General features: G+C 32.9%; 1 long non-coding RNA gene across 2 annotated transcripts in view; it reads right to left on the bottom strand.

Moving 5' to 3' along the window:
• Positions 1-13,684, bottom strand: part of LOC132540902 (uncharacterized) — a 49,043-nt gene extending 35,359 nt beyond the window's left edge. For both annotated transcript variants that reach the window (XR_009552071.1, XR_009552072.1), the window contains exon 1: positions 13,213-13,684. This is a non-coding gene — a long non-coding RNA (uncharacterized LOC132540902). The remainder of the gene's footprint in view (positions 1-13,212) is intronic.
• Positions 13,685-14,606: the final 922 nt, after the last annotated feature.

The following is a 14,606-nucleotide window of genomic DNA, read 5'->3' as shown; positions in this document are numbered from 1 at the left end:
TGTTTCCAATGTTTCCACTTAAGTATTTGTTCTATTGTTGGCATAATAATAATTGTTTACCTTTTCAATATATTCTGTTTCTATCGTAATAGGGGCATTTGCCTATAAACTCATCATCATGAAAGTCTAGAGGGAATAAAAGCAGTTTTTAGCTTAGGACAATTGAATGATCAATATTTTGATCAGACCTATCACTCTTTTAAATCAGATGTTAATCAATGCAAATAAGTATTTATTTGTTTAGCACATCTTTAGGACCTGTTTATAAAACATTCCCTACACATAATTGTATAATGAAGTGATATGTTTGTTTTACTTTAGCAGAGTTATGTACATGTAGTCAGATTTGGCTTGATGGATGCGGCTAGTTTTCATATAATCTGCAATACTTATAAGTAAATAAATACTTATTATACTTATAATATAATACTAATATATAATATTAATATTATATTAATAGATAGTTATAATATAACGATAATAATATAATACTTGCAATACTTATAAGTAAATAAAGCAAGCAGTGTTAAGTGAGTGTCATTTAGAAAAACAAGTAGATGCAACATAAATAATAAAAACAAACCTCAAGAATGTAGAAAGTAAAGTTTATCTAAGGAGAAGAAAAATGACAATAAATTCTCCCCCAGTACCTTATAGGTTTTTATTGGATCTCATAAAATGGTATGTAAATACAACAATCAGAACTAAGCAATAACATTCTTAGAAAGAAATACACTATCAATAACTCCTCTTAATGCGATGGAGACAAGCAATATTTAAAATATAAACTTTCAAATAAATGTTAAAAGACTTTCACTAGTGAACTTAATCAATTTAATATTGATTTTGAATGATGTACACAGAAAACTTATATAATACTTCACAAAAGTGGATTTCCCTTTTTCAAAGGCAAAATAAAAGCAGACATTTTACTAAAAAAATATTTTACTAAATTTGTACATATTTTGCAAACTCACCAACAAATTCATGACATTGAGAGTGGTAAGGGTCTAAATACAATATCTCCTAAGATTAAATACTCAGAGGAGGAGCATGTGGTAGCTCTATGGGTTAAGCACACATGACATGAAGCACTAGGACTAGCGCAAGTTTCAGCCCCTGGCTCTCCACCTGCAAGGAGATGCTTCACCAATGGTGAAGTAGGTCTTCAGGTGTCTATCATTCTCTCCCCATCTCTGTCTTCCCCTCCTCTGGTAATTTCTCTCAGTGTTATCCAACAACAACAGCAATAGTAACAATGACAATAACAACAAGGGCAACAAAATGGGAAAAATGGCCTCCTAAGAGCAGTGGATTCATAGTGCAAGCACCACACCAAGTCCAAGCAATAACCCTGAAGGCAAAAAAAAAAAAAAAAGGAAAAGGAAAAAATAGAATAGAATAGAATAGAATAGAATAGAATAGAATAGAATAGAATAGAATAGAATAGAATAGAATAGAATAGAAAACTACCTCAGGGGCCTGGGAGGTGATGCAATAGATGAGGCTTTGGACTCCTAATAAGCATGAGGGCTCCATGTTGGACTACTGGCCACCCATGTATTAAAGCCTAAAGATTCAACCAGCTACATCTAACATTTTGACATTTATACCCTAGAATACATATCTAGCTTCCACACACTTACTGTTCTTCATAACCAAGTAAGCAAAGTTAGGGCTGGGGAGACAGCAAAATCGCTATTGCAAATGACTTTCATGCTTAAGACAATGAGCTCCCAGTTTCAATACCCAGTACTATCATAAAATAGAGCTAATCAGTGACCTGGTACTAGATAAATGAATAAATATATTTTTAAAAAATTTTTATTTTATTTTATTTGTATTATTTTTCCCTTTTGTTGCCCTTGTTGTTTTATTGTTGTTGATGGTGTCGTTGTTAGATAGGACAGAGAGAAATGGAGAGAGGAGGGGAAGACAGAGAAGGGGAGAGAAAGACAGACACCTACAGACCTGCTTCACCTCTTGTGAAGCGACTCCCTTGCAGGGGAGCAGGGGACTCGAACCGGGATCCTTATGCTGGTCCTTGAGCTTCTCCAGCTCTTAGCCAGCTGTGCTACCGCCCAACTCCTATAAATATCGTTTTTTATACCAGAGTTCTCTGTTCAGCCCTATCATGAGGTGGTGCTGGGGATTGAATTTAGGGTCTGGAATCTTTGGTGCCTAAGACACGAAGCCTTTTTATTTTTTAATATTTCATTATTTTAATGAAAGAGATAAAGACACAGAAAGACCAAAGCACTGATCACCTCTGGCTTATAGTGTTGCCTGGGATTGAACCTATGTCCTCAGAGCCTCAGTCATGGGAGTCTTTTGCATAAGTATGAAGCCGTTTTGCATAACCATTAAGCTACCCCCCAGCACTAAATAAATATCTTAAAAATAAACAAAGTTGGGAGTCAGACGGTAGCATAGCTGGTTAAGTGCAGGTGGCGCAAAGCACAAGGACCAGCTTAAGGATCCCGGTTCCAGCCCACGGCTCCCCACCTGCGGGTGAGTCGCTTCACAGGCAGTGAAGCAGGTCTGCAGATGTCTGTCTTTCTCTCCCTCTCTGTCTTCCCCTCCTCTCTCCATTGCTCTCTTTCCTATCCAACAACAATGACATCAAGAACAACAATAATAACTACAACAATAAAACAATAAGGGCAACAAAAAGGAATAAATAAATATTTTTTAAAAAAGCAAAGCTAACAGGCTTTGGCAAAGGTATTTTTTCCTTATTTCTTATCAAAGACAGGAGACTGAATAGTCATTTCTCTTCCATCATGGTATATTTTTATTCCCTTTGATCAAAAGTAAAAAGGAAACTTTTAAAATTATTTTTTATATTTATTTTCCCTTTTGTTGCCCTTGTTTTTTATTGTTGTTGAAGTTATTGTTGTTGTTTTTATTGATGTCGTCATTGTTAAGAGGACAGAGAAATGGAGAGAGGAAAGGAAGACAGAGAGAGGGAAAGATAAACACCTGCAGACCTGCTTCGCCTATGAAGCGACGCCCCAGCAGATGGGGAGCAGGGTGCTGGAACACGGATCCTTATGCTGTTCCTTGCGGTTTGCACCAAATGCTCTTAACCTGCTGCGCTACTGCTCGACTCCTGGAAACTTTTTTTTAAAACTGTCCTTATTGGAGAAACAATTTGACGACGGTGCTCAAAGAGAAAGCTGGATCACTTCCCCAGTACTTCTGAGCTCTGTAAACTAGAACAAGGCACTTAACTTATCTCCGTGCTTTAATTTCCTTCATCTGTAAAATGAGGGGGTCTCACTACCTACTTCAACTAGGTGCTAGATAGATCAAAGTGATAAAGTTAAGGAAAGCTCTGCTCACCAGGCCCGGCACACAGTGAGTCCTCAATTAACACTAACTCTGCTTCCTAATAGCCAGAGATAGTGAAAGAAAGGTAACTAGAGAGCTCACAGAACTTGTTTCTTCTATGAATTAGTTTTTCTCTTCTAATCTCCCAACCTGCTTACAATGTCCTAGTGAAAAAAGCTGTTTCAAATTCATATTGAACATTTCAGCCAGGCCCCTTCTCTGATATCCTCCAAAGGGAGAATAATGACTAGATAAGGAAAGCTATGCTCTTACACATTATAATATGAGAAATTAGATAGTCACAGAAGAACAAATACTGCTTGATTCTACTTATATGAAATATTTAAATTGCTCAAACTCTTAGAAACTGATATTAAAATGGTGATTGCCAGGGACTGAGAGAAGAGAAGACAGGGTGTTACTGTAACTTGAATAAAATTTCAGTTATATAAGTTGAAAATGTCCTAGGGACCTGTTGCACAGTATTGTACGTATCCTGAACATTACTGTGTTGTACAATTAAAAAATGTGTTAAACTGGGTAGATTTCAAGTTATGTGTTCTTTGGTTTATTTGGGGTGGTTGCTTTGTTTTGTTTTAAATATTTATCTTATCAGAGAGAGAAGTAGAGAGAGAGAGTTTAGAGTACAACTCTACTACAAGAATATGGTAAAATGAATCTGAGGATCTCATGCATACAAGTGCTGTGCTTTGCCACCTAAGTGATTGTCTCATTTGCTCATGCTATGAGTTTCTGTTTGTTTGTTTTTTATAAAAAATGTGTTTTAATTATTTTTAAAATTTATTACTAAATAGAGACAAAGAGAAATTGAGAGGGTAGGAGGAATGTAGTGAGGGAAAGAGACAGAGAGATACCTGCAGACCAGCTTCACCACTCATGAAGCTTTCCCACTGCAGGTGGGGACCAGAGGCTTGAATTTGGATCCTTGCACACTGTAATGTGTGCACTTAATGAAGTGCACCATTGCCCTTTTTTTTTTTTAATTTTGTATTCTCTTTATTTACTTATTAGATAGAGACAGCCGAAAATCAAGAGGGAAGGAGGTGGTAGAGAGGGAGAGAGACAGTGATACCTGCAACACTGCTTCACCACTTGCAAACCTTTTCCCCTGCAGGTTGGGACTGGAGGCTCAAGCCTAGATCCTTGGACACCGTAAACTGTACTAAACCAGGTGTGCCACCACCCAGCCCCACCAATTTTTTTTTTTAAGGTATTGTGGACTGTATTGAAAACGGTAGGCCAACAGAGGAAAAACATACTTCTTATTCAAAAAAAGATCCTTTATCCTTTTAAAAAGAAAGGATATCCAAAAGAAAGTTTCAGCAAGTATGAGAGTTAAAATCTCCCTGTCATTTGCTGTCTGTTAAACGCCATTATACTCTCAGTCTGTTGGAGCACACAAAATTAACATTACATGACCAAATTTCTAAATTGTAAGCTACAAGGATGATTGAACCAACAAAATGAGAATTTTCAAGGAGTTGTTATTCTATAAATTTCAAACTATTTTATTTATTGTATAACACTCTTGTATCTTCTCAAATAGGTATTTATCAGATTAAGTAGGAGCATACAATCAGTATTTTGGGATTTGCAAAAGAAATGGGTTTTCTTTTAAATATGAAAGCTATTGTTTATGGCAAAAAGTAAAAGGAAGTAATAATAAACAAGGGCCATCGGAAATAGAATTGCATAACAGAATGATTATAATGTTTCGTGTGTGCTATCATTCTGGTCATAAACCTTCCCATAGGAAGAGTCTATATACATACCTGCTTGCAGTTTCATTCCTGAATTTAGTCAGGAAGCATTCACTGACTTTATAAAATAATAGAGAAATGGCCACATCCTTCAAAAAAAGATCACATGGATTAAACTCTTAAAAAAGCAATGAGTAAAGGACTCACATAGTTTAACTTGACAAATTTAGGCAGTCTTTAAGGTTATTTCCTTATCCTTGAATCAGGACATGAATTTATACGTCTTAGAGACCTTGAACTTCTTAATAAACAGATTTACTGTGAGACTTTTTTAAAATCATTATAAATTGCAGGGACTTTTAGTTTTGAAATACTATGAAATGCATTTTTAATGAGAGATTGCTGTTTTCAGATAATAATTTAAGGTATTTAAAAATAGTGACATATAAGTAAAGCTATTGAACCCAAGTTGGGGGAAAGCATTCTTAAAAAGTAAAATATTAACATTCTTGCTGTTTTAAAAGAGATATGTACATTTCAGAACCTATAAAACTCTTAATAAAAGGTGATTCCCCAAGGCAATTTGCAAACTATAGTTTCATCTAGATACATGTTAGTGTAAATCAGGAACCTTCAGTTCACCATTTTTCTAAAAAAGTATGCCAGAATCTTTGCTTGCTCTGTTTCCATGAGGCCATAATATATCTACCACACTGCACTGTTTCCTCAGAATGCAGATTCAAATATTTGAAAGTATAGTGAAGTATGTACTCATGCCACAAGTCTACATCAAAGTTTGTAATTTTCTTCATCTGTGGGACATATTTCATTTTAACAAATCTTAATTAATAGAAATGTATCCATTGTACCTTATTATTATCAAACTTTATTGAATCTCACCATTACCCTAGAAACATTAAACAGAAATGGGTACCTCATTTAATGTATATAAATACATAGTTTGTATGGTTTAGTCTAGGAAGGCTTTGGCTTAATTGTATCAAATGTAGATTCAGATGACATAAGACATTTTTCTCAATTTGTAATTGATGATATCTATTTTGATTTAAACCTACTAATATTCTCCAATTGAAAGGAGCAACTAAATTCACTATTAGAGCTTTATTTTTAACACTGAAGATATCTGCTAAAATTGTAATATGTAAAATTATTTAACTTTCAGTCATCACACTTAAAACGTTATATTAAAATCAGAAAAAAAAAAACTAAGCCATTCCTTTTTCTGGAGTTAGACATTATAGTTTTGTATTTATTGAATGCATTCACAGCCTCCCTTAGGATGTGAAATGTATGGAAATATATGTGCATCACTAAAGAAAGAACTAAATTTATTCTTTCCCCACATCATGCTCTTCTTTGCAGTAGAGGTTTTTAATTCAATACAGAACTAGAATGAGATGGAGCCAATTTCCTGGTCTATATGTGTGACAAATGCTGAAAGTGGCACAAGATTAACAAATTAGTTGAAGTATAGATCTTAAAAGATTTTTTTTCTGTGTCTCTAAATCAAAATTCATACTTTATTTGAAATGAAACCTTCTTTAAAATTCAATATTGACTAAGGATCTTTTGTTTCTGTATGTTTGTGATAAAAAATTGGAATAGATAACAACATACAAGCAATATTTCAAGAGCAAAATTTTTATTTGTTGGCAAGCCAACAAAGGTTGTATATTAATAGCATAAATTTTAATTGTAACATAATACTTCACTTTAATAATTTTAAGGAATAATTTGGTAAAAGATAAAAAAATTCAAAATAAATAGGTATTACTAAATAACAGCCTAAAGTGAATGCCAGGGGTTAAATTCACTTATTTCTCTCTATATTTTTGTGACTAAAAATAAAGTTCAGTATGTCAGGTCCTAGACATATATACTATATTTTAGTTTGATTTTAAGAAAAAAGACTATCGGAGTTGACTATTGTACTTGACCTCAGAATCAAATGCTTGATAAAATCCAGATATCTAACAAGAAACCACAAAAACATCTATGACAACAAAGCACGTAGCAGTTGTGAAATTATTTAATTTAGGAGAAAATGGCTATGTTTGATAATACCATGTTCATGACTTGATTCCTCTTCTTTGTCAAGAAACTTTTATGTTTGGAAAATGGTGGTTAAAGAAAAAAAAAAACAAAAAACAAAGAAGCACTGATAGAAAAAGAGCTTTTTGAAAGGCATTTTGAAATACATGTTTCAGATTTGGCACCTTCACTCAGGTTTAGAAACTTGTCATAGTTCACCTGTTTCACTTAGGTTTAAATTATATTAAAAAAATTTTTTTCAGAAAGCACATTCTTACTTGTATCTAAACGTGATAAAACACTTAACATTCAAGAAGAGTACTGTGCAGGTTATATGTCTCAGTCACCCAATCTCCTTTCACGTATCTGTTCATGTTGACAGACTATGTCATAATACATCAACGGAAAGATCAGCACAGAAGAACAAAATTTCATCACCTGACAGCAAGAGGAAAACTGATTTTCAGTATTAAATTAGTAAAAAAATATATTATTACCTCACTTCCAATAAGTCTGCTACCTTTACTACAAAAAAAAAAAATCTGCTTTAGTAATCACAAATATATACAGGGAGACATTAGCTCTGTTTATATTGTGGTATTATCTTTTGACTCACAGACTATTTTCACCTTATCTCTTATATGTTATATTACTTTAAAAAAATATCTTAGAGGCAACTTAGAGGATTATACAGCAATTTCTTAATGAGATATGTACTAATACAAATGAAAACAAAATTGTATCTGTGAAAGGCTTTGAGTAAATTCATCCCTACATGATTAGCAGAAACCGATTATTAAGATGGGAGTGGACATATAAACTTCTTCTTAAAGTTAGATACCTTTTCCATGTAGCATATTGCTTTGCTTGGATTCCAGTATAAATTTAACAGTACCTGTAAATAATGTAAATAATGTCTTTTGCAGCCTCTCGCGTCATCCACCACTTAAGCTTTAATTTTGTCCCTGTTTGATCACCCTACAACATATGCACTTCTCCTTTGTCTATTATCCTAGAGTTGTGCTATTCCCAAATATTGACATCATCTACTTTTATCAGCATTAACTGCTCTGAAGCTTCCCAGCCTCATGCTCAGCTCTATTTCTTCCTATTGATTATCTTCCTCACTCCAGCAGGTAGCTAGCCACCGAGGCTGTCCTGAGAAATAGCTTCCAATGACTTTATACGCACAATTTACACGGAATTGTTTAAAGAAGATATTAGCCTCAATACAAATCAGTGAACCTCATTTAGTCAATACTGCACAATTCCGCTGTTGGCACCCTGTCACATGTTAGTCCTTACAGTCAGCTGCTGTGCCCAGTCTGCACATTAGCCATAGTATTTACTTTCATATTAAAATGAAGCTGGATTTTTTTGGTTTTGCTTTTCTTTTTGAAATCTTTTCAGTGTACTTTTTACATCACCTCACTGAGCCATGTGATAGTAATATATTTTGAAATATAAAAACCTGAGATTAAATGTTTGATTTTTGACAGTGTTCTTAAATATAATAAATTCAAAAGGAAATACTGTTAAGTTAAAATGGAGTGTTTTTCATTAAGTCCAATCAAATGGTAGACAACAAAGGATCTTTTATTTGAGAATATGAAGTGAAAATGAAAACCAGAAAACCTTTACTAAGAAAAGGTCCAGCTAAATTATGTTGGAAGGAGGTCTCCAGATTGAGCTTGGGTGTTTCTTTTGCTAAAAGTGAATTAAACTAAGATATGTTATGAAGAAATATTTTACAAAGAAGCAAAACTTAATGCTTTTTGTAGATGAAAATAAGGTCTAAGGACAGTTGACTTTGAAAGCAATTCTAAAGAAAGATCACATATGAAAAAAATTGCCACAGCATGTGATCTTTTCTTATAATCATAACAGGGAAATGTTTAGGAGAAAGTAATGCTAGTCCCCTCCTTCTCCTCCATGGAAATGCTGTAAAAGTCTGGAAGGAGTGTTTACATTTCAAAATTATCCCTCCTTAAACTACTGGTTTATGGTAGTTAATACGATGATAGCCAAATGTTGAAACAGGAAAATTTGAATGAAAATCTAAATGTGAAATATAATATAATGAAATAACTAGGCAACATAATACTACTCTAAATGTTTGAGCAAATATTGCAAAATGAACTGCAATACATTAAAATTCTTCAGTGGTTATGTAATGCATAAGAAAGGTTTACATATAAAAGCTTTAGCTATCAAAAAGGGATCTTTATATCATATTATCCTAATTTTACTACTGGAAAATATCACTAACATCTTGAAGTGCATTTTAAAAGTTGTCATTAGATGTATTCACATATTTCTTTGTAAATTGAAATGCTGAGAATAAAGCATACCATCAAAATAGATTATTATAAAAAACATCCTATAGGTTCAGTGGCTGAGTAGCAGGAAGATTTGGGGAATGCGAATAGTAGAGAAACATAATAATTTACTTCTGTGGATTTTTAAAGAATACATATCTTTCTTAAGTCACATGTAAGAGCTGAACAAAGCCATAATTTTAAGTGACCATTGGTAAATAATGGCAGCATTTTTTAATTAATTTAGGGAGTCAGTCAAAATAAGATTACATAACAAATTGTTGCAAACATTTCAATGTTTTCCCTTTTTGACAATAAAATGTTAAAGGTGATTTTTATACCACCTTGACTTTCATTTCTATTCTCTTTAAATATCAGTAGTTGAAAGCTGGAGCTCTGAAACCCAGGGAGGAAAGACAGGCCAAAATATGGCCAGTAAATCTGGACTGAAGGTTTTCTCACACATTTATTTCAAACTGACACTCATATAACAATTTTTTTATCATAAAGATTCAACAAAGAACAATTTCAGTGCAAAGGGAAAAGTCACAGCCCAAGAAAGAGAAAAATGCCATAACTACTTATTCAGGCTGCATAAATGCAGGTATAGCAAAGATAATTGCGATGAGTGTGTGACAGCATTTCACCACTTCTAGAGGTCTGTGAAATATGTGATACTATTATATGTAATTTGGCATTTGTGTGTATGTATATATGTATGTATGTATGCATGCATGTATGTATGAACAGGTTATAAGAGAATTCCAACTGAAACTAAAATGCACTTCTATTATTACTTTTAGTTTAAAATATTCTTTGATGAATATGTATTTGTATATTGAATATATCTGTTGATGAATTATAATAGTTTCATGTTAGTTTGGCTTGTGATGTTCTTATAGTAAACACAATTGTATGATTCCTATGTTCTTGTGAACATGAGATTCTTAGTGAAGCAGATTCAAGCAAAAAATATATATATACAGAAATCAGCCAAAGATAGAACATGTACAAGTTCAGGTAAATGAAGATGTTGATATTTCTCTTAAAAACAAACAAAAAAACACCTTCTTAAAATTAAACTTGTTTTAAAGGTAAGTAAGAATTCTGTCCAAACGATGTCACAGATAAAAATATCAAATGTCACACCACAGTATCTACAGAAGAAACTCCTGTGGAGAGGCAAGGTCTATCATTTGGGAGGATTCCTTTTTGCCATGCACATGACCCAGTTCCCAGTTTAACCATCACCACTCTAGAAGAAGCTTTACTGCTGTGGTATCTTTCTCTCCCTCTGTCTCTTTCACTCTGAGAAGTTGACCCAGAGAAGTTAAACCCCATCAACAGTTAAACAACGAGAAAAAAAAATACAAAACAGAAAGGAGCAGGAATAGGAGAAATTAATTTTTAAATGGTTTTGTTTTGATAAATTTTCTGAAATATGAAAGAAATCTTTTTAAATTTTCTCACTTCACTAAAACTCATCTAGAGTTGGTCTTAATTCTATTATATTTATGATGTATATGGAATGTATATTTAAGATCTATAGTGACAACAGACAGATTAGAAAGATGATGTCTAAAGTTATGTATGTGATTTAATCAAATTAGTTTAGCAGCACAAAATGCCGCTCTGAATCCAGATACTTCAAATAACTGTTTTTCATAAGCATTCTAGAAAGCATAACCTAGTCAGAAAGAGCATTTTACACCAAAAGTTTATTTTAAACATAATAACCTTTAATTTTATGACATATTATCCTTTGAAAAGTATTTGGATAACCAGTCTAAGCACAGAATTTATATTGAGAAATTGTGATTTTTGTCATTAAAATTAAATGAAAATATTAAGGTGATTATGTATTGTCATCTATATTTTTACGCAATTTAAAAATATATATAAACATTTCATATAACCCTACAAATGCCTCTTCAATATTATATTAATAAACTTCATTATTTTATAAAATATAAATATTTCAAATATCATCTAACATATTTTTATCCAAAGTCTAAGACAATGTCATTCAATTAGACATATGAACTAAAACTAGAAAGCTAGTTGGAATATATTTCTGTAATTTGATCCCATATATTTTTACAAAAATATGTATAGATATAACAAAAGATTAAGAAAATTAATATTATTCTTGTTGTATACAGCATATTTTTGTATTCATTACAAACCATACCAATACAACTGTGTTAAATATAACTGCATAATCTATATGATTACATTGTGAATATATCATGTCTCTGCATATTTTGTTCAGATAAGAAAAATATTTTGATAATCTAAAATAAAACAATACAGGTGGTATGTATATGTGTGTGCAGAGAAGGAGCCAGACTTGTCAGGGACAGTTTTACAGAGCAATATTAAAGGTAGAATATTAACATCTTGAATACATTATGTTGAGAAATATAACTAATAATTTTTCTCTCTAATCTTCATCTCTACTTTTGTGTGTATATATGTTAGGTTTCTAGTAAGATGGTAAAGATTTAGGGTGAAAGGAAAAGACATCTGAAGGAAAAAAATTAAATAAGGTACTTTGGTTAAAGTATTAAACTAAACTTAAATTCAACTGGCTTTATTTTCATGAAATCTAAAATAAGAAGCCCATAAAATGAGTATGAGATCACAATGTATCTTGAAATGTTTAAATTAAAAGGTTACCCAAATAAACATTTGTGTCCCTATTCCCACATGGTACTAATAATATTCAAAGTCATGTGTGAAAATCATGAAATAAAGCTGAAGGGATCATCTTTGTAGCATAAACGTCGGGACTTTCAAATAAAATCAAAGTTCCTTATCTAGTGATTTAGCCATAAATTTTTTAAATATTTTTGTTTAGTGATTTTTATTAACATTTATTTGTTGGTTTTTCAATTTTGTAAATGTTTTTCAATATTCCAGGACTGAAAATCAAATGAAAAACAGTTGTATCCCAATAATTTACATAACTACTTAAGGACAAATATCTTTCCCACTTGAGTGTCATATACATACAAATAACTGCAAGCTCAGTAATGCTAATGTCACAGCATTCAAGTGATGCAGTTAAATGTCTTCCACAGAGAAAAGCACCTTACTATATGTAAGAATCATTTACTAGCAATACCTGACTACCTTGATTTCTATAGCTTTTCCTTTGAAAGCATTTTTCTGCATCAAAAGGGATACATTTATACTTTAAAAGTAGTAATGTTGTTGCTGTCAGGAAGTTGATAAAAGTGGTACACAAAAAGTTACCTGTTACTTTCAAATGGACATATCAATGCCCTAATTCCTAGGCAATTAACAGGGATAAATCTATCCCCTCCCCCACTCTGTAGTTCCTACTTTCAAGATGATAAACTAATGTTACAGGGAAATCAGGTTATGGGGGAGAGAAGGTGAAGGGTGATAGAGATAGGAATACCCTTTTTTTTAAGCTTCACTATGAGTTGAAAGTCTAATTATTTTTAAGTATAATCTAACCAACCTCTTCTCATGCTTAGCTGCACTGAGTGACACTATTTGTGATGCCCAGTGTGCTGAAACTGAGCAGGTTGCTGTCAGTTTAAAAATGACTATAATAAAAGTGACCATGAAGATGGATCTTGTGATTTTGCGTTTCTAATCAGTCATCTGTGAAGAACACTTTTGCTTTGATTCAGCAGACTGGTGACAGCCATGATTGATAGTGCACCAGGATGAAAAAAGGTTATTAACTGTCTTCCTATTAAGCTCAATGTATTACCCCTCTAGGTGCATCTTATACTTTAAGTTAAAGTACTTACTCAGGTAAGGTCAAGAGTGAACTCTATGGAGATAGTAGTCATTCTGTTGAAAACAAGCAAGGCATCTTTACATTGGTTACTTGTTAATTTAGCCTTCAAAGTGTATTTAATTTCACAGACCTATTCATCAGCTACAAAAAAAAAAAAAAAGAAATTTCCTCCTTTTAGTAGAATCTATACCATTTTAAATGTCAAGATCCAAATATAGAGCTAACAATATGTATGGGATAGCATATAAATCTATATCAAAACAAATAACCACAAAGAGTACCTTCTGAGGCTATTTTAAAGAATAGACATAAAACTGATTTGTGATTTTTAAAAAATGAATAACTATACAGCATATGTAAATGCTGTTTTAATTTTCAATACTACACTTCTGTCAAGCTTATGATAAAAGCAATTTCTAAGAAACTCAAAGGCCTATTAGAATATTTAGATAGTTATTTTAATTTAGATATACTGCATTAACTCAACCATCCATTGAAATTTTTAATTAGAAAATTACAAATAGATGAACACCTGTATGACAGTATCTATTTATGTCTATGATTGGCTTACATGTACACACTCAGACCCAAATAGTACCACAAGGTATTTAAAGTTTTCCAGTAACTTAGGATATATATAGAGAGAAAGATTCAAGAAAAATAATAAAAAAATTTTTAAGTTATGATATTTTCTGTGTTTTTCTACAGAAGGCAAAATGTACACTTAATTTAACTTATTTTTTTGCCTCCAGGGTTATTGCTGGGGCTCAGTGCCTGCACCATGAATCCACTGCTCCTAGAGGTCATTTTTTCCCCCTTTTGTTGCCGTTATTGTGGTCATTATTGTTGTTGTTGATGTTGTTTGTTGTTGGATAGGACAGAGAGAAATGGAGAGAAGGAGTGGGAAGACAGAGGGGGGAGAGAAAGATAGACACCTGCAGACCTGCTTCACTGCTTGTGAAGTGACTCCCCTGCAGGTGGGGAGCCAGGAGGCTTGAACTGGGATCCTTATGCTGGTCCTTGTGCTTTGTGCCATGTGCTCTTAACCCGCTGTGCCCTACCCCCTTTATTTAACTTCTTTTTTTAATTTTTTTTAATATTTATTTTATTTATTCCCTTTTGTTGCCTGCAGACCTGCTTCACTGCCTGTGAAGCGACTCCCCTGCAGGTGGGGAGCCGATGTTCGAACCAGGATCATTATGCCAGTCCTTGTGCTTTGCGCCACCTGCGCTTAACCCGCTGCGCTACAGCCCGACTCCCTTTATTTAACTTCTTAAAAGTGTGTAGATGTGGAACTGGTAGATATCAGAGAAATATATGCATTTTAATTTTTAAATCACGGTATTATGCTTCTTCTTACATTTCCCACTATAAAAATTCAATACATGTCAAATGCCAGATGAA

Source organism: Erinaceus europaeus, chromosome 1 (genome assembly GCF_950295315.1).
Source record: "Erinaceus europaeus chromosome 1, mEriEur2.1, whole genome shotgun sequence".
In the NCBI taxonomy this organism is placed as follows: Eukaryota; Metazoa; Chordata; class Mammalia; order Eulipotyphla; family Erinaceidae; genus Erinaceus; species Erinaceus europaeus.
The sequence above is the reverse complement of the archived record's forward strand: the minus strand, read 5'-3'. Positions and strand labels throughout refer to the sequence as shown.